Below are 8,077 nucleotides of genomic sequence, written 5' to 3'. Positions count from 1 at the left end.
ATGAGGCACGAAAATAGTGGCAGGGAATCAGAGGCGGGGAATCACAGGCGGGGAACCAGAGGCGGGGAATCAGAGGCTGAAATTAAAAGAGGGTGAATCAGAGGGGGGAAAAGAGATGTGGGGAAAGAAGGGCAGGGAAAGAGCCAGGGAAAGAGCCAGGGACTCTGAAGCAGGGAATCGGAGGCAGGGAATCGGTGGCAGGGAAACAGAGGAAGGGAATCAGAGTCGGAGAAATGGAGGCGGGGAATCAGAAGCGGGGAATCAGAAGCGGGGAATCAGAGGACGGAAAAGAGATGTGGGGAAAGAGAGGCAGAGAAAGAGAGGCGGGGTATCAGATGTGTGCAATCCGAGGCAAGGAAGCAGAGGCGGGGAATCAGAGGCGTGGAATCAGAGGCGGGGAATCTGAGGTGGGGAATCGGAGTCGGGGAATCAGAGTCGTGGAATCAGAGGCGGGGAATCAGAGGAGGAGAATCAGAGGAGGATAATCAGAGGCGGGGAATCAGAGTCGGGGAATCAGAGGAGGGGAATCAGAGGCGGGGAATCAGAGGCGGGGAATCAGAGGCGGGGAATCAGAGGCGGGGAATCAGAGGCGGGGAATCAGAGGCGGGGAATCAGAGGCGGGGAAGCAGAGGCGGGGAATCAGAGTCGTATTATCTGAGGTGGGGAATCTGAGGCGGGGAATCAGAGGCGGGGAATCAGAGGCGGGGAATCAGAGGCGGGGAAGCAGAGGCGGGGAATCAGAGGCGGGGAATCAGAGGGGGGAATAGAGATGTGGGAAAAGAGAGGCGGCGAAAGGGAGGCGGGGAAAGAGTCAGAGACTCTGAAGCAGGGAATCGGAGTCGGAGAAATGGAGGCGGGGAATCAGAGGCGGGGAATCAGAGGCGGGGAATCTGAGGCAGGGAATCAGAGGCGGAGAATCAGAGGCGGGGAATCAGAGGCGGGGAATCAGAGGCGGGGAATCAGAGGCGGGGAATCAGTGGGCGGAAATTAGATGTGGGAAAAGATAGGCAGAGAAAGAGGCGTGGAAATAGACGCAGTGAAAGCGAGGAGGGGTATCAGATGCGGGGAATCCGAGGCGGGGAATCAGAGGCAGGAAAAGAGATGTGGGGAAAGAGAGGCCGGGAAAGAGGCACGGAAAGAGAGGCGGGAAATCAGAGGCGGGGAATCAGAGGCAGGGAATCAGAGGCGGGGAATCAGAGGCCGGGAATCAGAGGGCGGAAAAGAGATGTGGGGAAAGAGAGGCAGAGAAAGAGGCGTGGAAATAGACGCAGGGAAAGAGAGGCAGGGTATCAGATGTGGGGGATCCGAGGCGGGGAATCAGAGGTGGGAAAAGAGATGTGGAGAAATAGAGGCAGGGAAAGAGGCAAGGAAAGAGAGGCGGGGAAAGAGGCACGGAAAGAGAGGTGGGAAATGAGAGGCGGGGAATCAGAGGCGGGGAATCAGAGTCGTGGTATCAGAAGCAGGGAATTTGAGGTGGAGAATCTGAGGCGGGGAATCAGAGGCGTGGAATCCGAGGCGTGGAATCAGAGGCAGGAAAAGAGATGTGGGGAAAGAGAGGCCGGGAAAGAGGCACGGAAAGAGAGGCGGGAAATCAGAGGCGAGGAATCAGAGGCGGGGAATCAGAGTCGTGGTTTCAGAGGCGGGGAATCAGAGGCGGGGAATCAGAGTCATGGTATCAGAGGCGGGGAATCAGAGGCGGGGAATCAGAGGCGGGGAAAGAGATGTGGGAAAAGAGAGGCGGGGAAAGAGGCGCGGAAATAGACGCAGGGAAAGAGAGGCGGGGTATCAGATGTGGGGAATCCGAGGCGGGGAATCAGAGGCGGGGAAAGAGATGTGGGGAAAGAGAGGCAGGGAAAGAGGCGCGGAAATAGACGCAGGGAAAGAGAGGCGGGGTATCAGATGTGGGGAATCTGAGGTGGAAAATCTGAGGCGGGGAATCAGAGGCGTGGAATCCGAGGCGGGGCATCAGAGGCAGGAAAAGAGATGTGGGGGAAGAGAGGCCGGGAAAGAGGCACGGAAAGAGAGGCTGGAAATCAGAGGCGGTGAATCACAGGTGGGGAATCAGAGGCGGGGAATCAGAGTCGTATTATCTGAGGCGGGGAATCGGAGGCAGGGAATCAGAGGCGGGGAAAGAGATGTGGGAAAAGAGAGGCAGAGAAGGAGGCACGAAAATAGTGGCAGGGAAAGAGAGGCAGGGAATCAGAGGCGGGGAATCAGAGGCGGGGAATCAGAGGCGGGGAATCAGAGGCGGGGAATCAGAGGCGGGAAATCAGAGGCGGGGAATCAGAGGCGGGGAAGCAGAGGCGGGGAAGCAGAGGCGGGGAAGCAGAGGCGGGGAAGCAGAGGCGGGGAAGCAGAGGCGGGGAATCAGAGGCGGGGAATTTGAGGTGGGGATTCTGAGGTGGGAAATCAGAGGCTGAGATTGAAAGGGGGAGAATCAGAAGGGGGAAAAGAAATGTGGGGAAAGAGAGGCATGGAAAGAGCCAGGGACTCTGAAGCAGGGAATCGGAGGCAGGGAAACAGAGTCGGAGAAACGGAGGCGGGGAATCAGAAGCGGGGAATCAGAGGGTGGAAAAGAGATGTGGGGAAAGAGAGGCAGGGAAAGAGGCGCGGAAATAGACGCAGGGAAAGAGAGGCGGAGTATCAGATGTGGGGAATTCAAGGCGGGGAATCAGAGGCGGGGAAAGAGATGTGGGGAAAGAGAGGCAGGGAAAGAGGCAAGGAAATAGAGGAGGGGAATCAGAGGCAGGGAATCAGAGGCGGAGATCCAGAGGCAGGGAATCTGAGGCGGCGAATCTGAGGCGTGGAATCAGAGGGGGGAATAGAGATGTGGGAAAAGAGAGGCGGCGAAAGGGAGGCGGGGAAAGAGTCAGAGACTCTGAAACAGGGAATCTGAGTCGGGGAATCAGAGTCGGGGAATCAGTGTCAGGGAATCAGAGTCGGGGAATCAGAGGTGGGGAATCAGAGGCAGGGAATCAGAGGCGGGGAATCAGAGGCGGGGAATCAGAGGCGGGGAATCAGAGTCGTGGTTTCAGAGGCGGGGAATCTGAGGCGGGGAATCAGAGGCGGGGAATCAGAGGAGGAGAATCAGAGGAGGAGAATCAGAGGCGGGGAATCAGAGTCGGGGAATCAGAGGAGGGGAATCAGAGGCGGGGAATCAGAGGCGGGGAATCAGAGGCGGGGAATCAGAGGCGGGGAATCAGAGGTGGGGAATCAGAGGGCAGAAAAGAGATGTGGGGAAAGAGAGGCAGAGAAAGAGGCGTGGAAATAGACGCAGTGAAAGAGAGGAGGGGTATCAGATGCGGGGAATCCGAGGCGGGGAATCAGAGGCAGGAAAAGAGATGTGGGGAAAGAGAGGCCGGGAAAGAGGCACGGAAAGAGAGGTGGGAAATCAGAGGTGGGGAATCAGAGGCGGGGAATCAGAGGCGGGGAATCAGAGGCTTGGACTCAGAGGAGGTGTATCAGAGGCGGAGAAAAGGCGGCGGGGAATCAGAAGCGGGGAATCAGAAGCGGGGAATCAGAAGCGGGGAATCAGAGGACGGAAAAGAGATGTGGGGAAAGAGAGGCAGGGAAAGAGGCAAGGAAATAGAGGTGGGGAATCAGAGGCAGGGAATCAGAGGCGGAGATCCAGAGGCAGGGAATCTGAGGCGGCGAATCTGAGGCGGGGAATCAGAGGCGTGGAATCAGAGGGGGGAATAGAGATGTGGGAAAAGAGAGGCGGCGAAAGGGAGGCGGGGAAAGAGTCAGAGACTCTGAAACAGGGAATCTGAGTCGGGGAATCAGAGTCGGGGAATCAGTGTCGGGGAATCAGTGTCAGGGAATCAGAGTCGGGGAATCAGAGTCGGGGAATCAGAGGCAGGGAATCAGAGGCAGGGAATCAGAGGCGGGGAATCCGAGGCGGGGAATCAGAGGCGGGGAAAGAGATGTGGGGAAAGAGAGGCAGGGAAAGAGGCGCGGAAATAGACGCAGGGAAAGAGAGGCGGTGTATCAGATGTGGGGAATCTGAAGTGGAAAATCTGAGGCGGGGAATCAGAGTCGTGCTTTCAGAGGCGGGGAATCAGAGGCGGGGAATCAGAGGCGGGGAATCAGAGGCGGGGAATCAGAGTCGTGGTTTCAGAGGCGGGGAATCTGAGGCGGGGAATCAGAGGCGGGGAAAGAGATGTGGGAAAAGAGAGGCAGGGAAAGAGGCACAAAAATAGTGGCAGGGAAAGAGAGGCGAGGAATCAGGGGCGGGGAATGAGAGGCGGGGAATCAGATGCGTGGAATCAGAGGCGGGGAATCAGAGGCGGGGAAAGAGATGTGGGGAAAGAGAGGCAGGGAAAGAGGCGTGGAAATAGACGCTGTGAAAGCGAGGAGGGGTATCAGATGCGGGGAATCCGAGGCGGGGAATCAGAGGCAGGAAAAGAGATGTGGGGAAAGAGAGGCCGGGAAAGAGGCACGGAAAGAGAGGCGGGAAATCAGAGGTGGGGAATCAGAGGCGGGGAATCAGAGGCAGGGAATCAGAGGCGGGGAATCAGAGGCGGGGAATCAGAGACGGGGAATCAGAAGTGGGGAAGCAGAGGTGGGTTATCAGAGGCAGGGAATCAGATGAAGGGAATCTGATGCAGGGAATCTGAGGCAGGGAATCGGATGCAGGGAATCTGAGGCAGGGAATCAGTTAAAAGTTATCAGAGGCAGGGTATCAGAGGCGGGGAATCAGAGGCGGGGTATCAGATGTGCATCATCAGAGGCGGGGAATCAGAGGCGGGGAATCAGAGGTGGGGTATCAGAGGCGGGGAAAGATATGTGGGGAAACGTAGGCCAGGAAAGTTGAGCGGAAAGGGAGGCAGGGAATCAGAGGCAGGGAATCAGAAGCAGGGAATCTGAGGCAGGGAATCTGAGCTGGGGAATCAGAGGCGGGGAAACAGGCGGGTAAACAGAGGTGGATAAACATAGACGGGGAATAAGAGGCGGGGAATCAGAGGCGGGGAATCAGAGGTGGGGAATCAGAGGCGGGGATTCAGAGGCGGGGAATCAGAGGCGGGGAATCAGAGGCGGGGTATCTGAGGAGGGGAATCAGAGGCGGGGAATCCGAGGCGGGGAATCAGAGGCGGGGAATCAGAGGCGTGGAATCAGAGGCGGGGAATCAGAGGCGGGGAATCAGAAGTGGGGAATCAGAGGTGGGGAATCAGAGGCGGGAAATCAGAGGCAGGGAATCAGAGGCGGGCAATCAGAGGTGGGGAATCAGAGGCGGGGAATCAGATGCGGGGAATCAGAGGCGTTGAATCAGAGGCGGGGAATCAGAGGCAGTGAATCAGAGACTGGGTATCTGAGGAGGGGAATCAGAGGCGGGGAATCAGAGGCGGGGAATCAGAGGCGAGGAATCAGAGGCGTGGAATCAGAGGGCGGAAAAGAGATGTGGGGAAAGAGAGGCAGAGAAAGAGGCGTGGAAATAGACGCAGGGAAAGAGAGGCAGGGTATCAGATGTGGGGGATCCGAGGCGGGGAATCAGAGGTGGGGAAAGAGATGTGGAGAAAGAGAGGCAGGGAAAGAGGCAAGGAAAGAGAGACGGGGAAAGAGGCACGGAAAGAGAGGTGGGAAATGAGAGGCGGGGAATCAGAGGCGGGGAATCAGAGTCGTGGTATCAGAAGCGGGGAATTTGAGGTGGAGAATCTGAGGCGGGGAATCAGAGGCGTGGAATCCGAGGCGTGGAATCAGAGGCAGGAAAAGAGATGTGGGGAAAGAGAGGCCGGGAAAGAGGCACGGAAAGAGAGGCGGGAAATCAGAGGCGAGGAATCAGAGGCGGGGAATCAGAGTCGTGGTTTCAGAGGCGGGGAATCAGAGGCGGGGAATCAGAGGCGGGGAAAGAGATGTGGGAAAAGAGAGGCGGGGAAAGAGGCGCGGAAATAGACGCAGGGAAAGAGAGGCGGGGTATCAGATGTGGGGAATCCGAGGCGGGGAATCAGAGGCGGGGAAAGAGATGTGGGGAAAGAGAGGCAGGGAAAGAGGCGCGGAAATAGACGCAGGGAAAGAGAGGCGGGGTATCAGATGTGGGGAATCTGAGGTGGAAAATCTGAGGCGGGGAATCAGAGGCGTGGAATCCGAGGCGGGGCATCAGAGGCAGGAAAAGAGATGTGGGGAAAGAGAGGCCGGGAAAGAGGCACGGAAAGAGAGGCAGGAAATCAGAGGCGGTGAATCACAGGCGGGGAATCAGAGGCGGGGAATCAGAGGCGGGGAAAGAGATGTGGGAAAAGAGAGGCAGAGAAGGAGGCACGAAAATAGTGGCAGGGAAAGAGAGGCGGGGAATCAGAGGCGGGGAATCAGAGGCGGGGAATCAGAGGCGGGGAATCAGAGGCGGGGAATCAGAGGCGGGGAATCAGAGGCGGGGAATCAGAGGCGGGAAATCAGAGGCGGGGAATCAGAGGCGGGGAATCAGAGGCGGGGAAGCAGAGGCGGGGAAGCAGACGCGGGGAAGCAGAGGCGGGGAAGCAGAGGCGGGGAATCAGAGGCGGGGAATTTGAGGTGGGGATTCTGAGGTGGGAAATCAGAGGCTGAGATTGAAAGGGGGAGAATCAGAAGGGGGAAAAGAAATGTGGGGAAAGAGAGGCATGGAAAGAGCCAGGGACTCTGAAGCAGGGAATCGGAGGCAGGGAAACAGAGTTGGAGAAACGGAGGCGGGGAATCAGAAGCGGGGAATCAGAGGGTGGAAAAGAGATGTGGGGAAAGAGAGGCAGGGAAAGAGGCGCGGAAATAGACGCAGGGAAAGAGAGGCGGAGTATCAGATGTGGGGAATTCAAGGCGGGGAATCAGAGGCGGGGAAAGAGATGTGGGGAAAGAGAGGCAGGGAAAGAGGCAAGGAAATAGAGGTGGGGAATCAGAGGCAGGGAATCAGAGGCGGAGATCCAGAGGCAGGGAATCTGAGGCGGCGAATCTGAGGCGGGGAATCAGAGGCGTGGAATCAGAGGGGGGAATAGAGATGTGGGAAAAGAGAGGCGGCGAGAGGGAGGCGGGGAAAGAGTCAGAGACTCTGAAACAGGGAATCTGAGTCGGGGAATCAGAGTTGGGGAATCAGAGTCGGGGAATCAGTGTCAGGGAATCAGAGTCGGGGAATCAGAGGTGGGGAATCAGAGGCGGGGAATCAGAGTCGGGGAATCAGAGGCAGGGAATCAGAGGCAGGGAATCAGAGGCGGGGAATCAGAGGCGGGGAATCAGAGGCGGGGAATCAGAGTCGTGGTTTCAGAGGCGGGGAATCTGAGGCGGGGAATCAGAGGCGGGGAAAGAGATGTGGGAAAAGAGAGGCAGGGAAAGAGGCACAAAAATAGTGGCAGGGAAAGAGAGGCGGGGAATCAGGGGCGGGGAATGAGAGGCGGGGAATCAGATGCGTGGAATCAGAGGCGGGGAATCAGAGGCGGGGAATCAGAGTCATGGTATCAGAGGCGGGGAATCTGAGGCGGGGAATCAGAGGCGGGGAAAGAGATGTGGGAAAAGAGAGGCAGGGAAAGAGGCGCGGAAATAGACGCAGGGAAAGAGAGGCGGGGTATCAGATGTGGGGAATCCGAGGCGGGGAATCAGAGGCGGGGAAAGAGATGTGGGGAAAGAGAGGTAGGGAAAGAGGCGCGGAAATAGACGCAGGGAAAGAGAGGCGGGGTATCAGATGTGGGGAATCTGAAGTGGAAAATCTGAGGCGGGGAATCAGAGGCGTGGAATCCGAGGCGGGGCATCAGAGGCAGGAAAAGAGATGTGGGGAAAGAGAGGCCGGGAAAGAGGCACGGAAAGAGAGGCAGGAAATCAGAGGCGGTGAATCACAGGCGGGGAATCAGAGGCGGGGAATCAGAGGCGGGGAAAGAGATGTGGGAAAAGAGAGGCAGAGAAGGAGGCACGAAAATAGTGGCAGGGAAAGAGAGGCGGGGAATCAGAGGCGGGGAATCAGAGGCGGGGAATCAGAGGCGGGGAATCAGAGGCGGGGAATCAGAGGCGGGAAATCAGAGGCGGGCAATCAGAGGCGGGGAATCAGAGGCGGGGAAGCAGAGGCGGGGAAGCAGAGGCGGGGAAGCAGAGGCGGGGAATCAGAGTCGGGGAATCAGAGGCGGGGAATTTG

This window comes from Narcine bancroftii, unplaced genomic scaffold (genome assembly GCF_036971445.1).
Source record: "Narcine bancroftii isolate sNarBan1 unplaced genomic scaffold, sNarBan1.hap1 Scaffold_115, whole genome shotgun sequence".
Lineage (NCBI taxonomy): Eukaryota > Metazoa > Chordata > Chondrichthyes > Torpediniformes > Narcinidae > Narcine > Narcine bancroftii.
Note: the sequence above shows the minus strand (reverse complement) of the source record.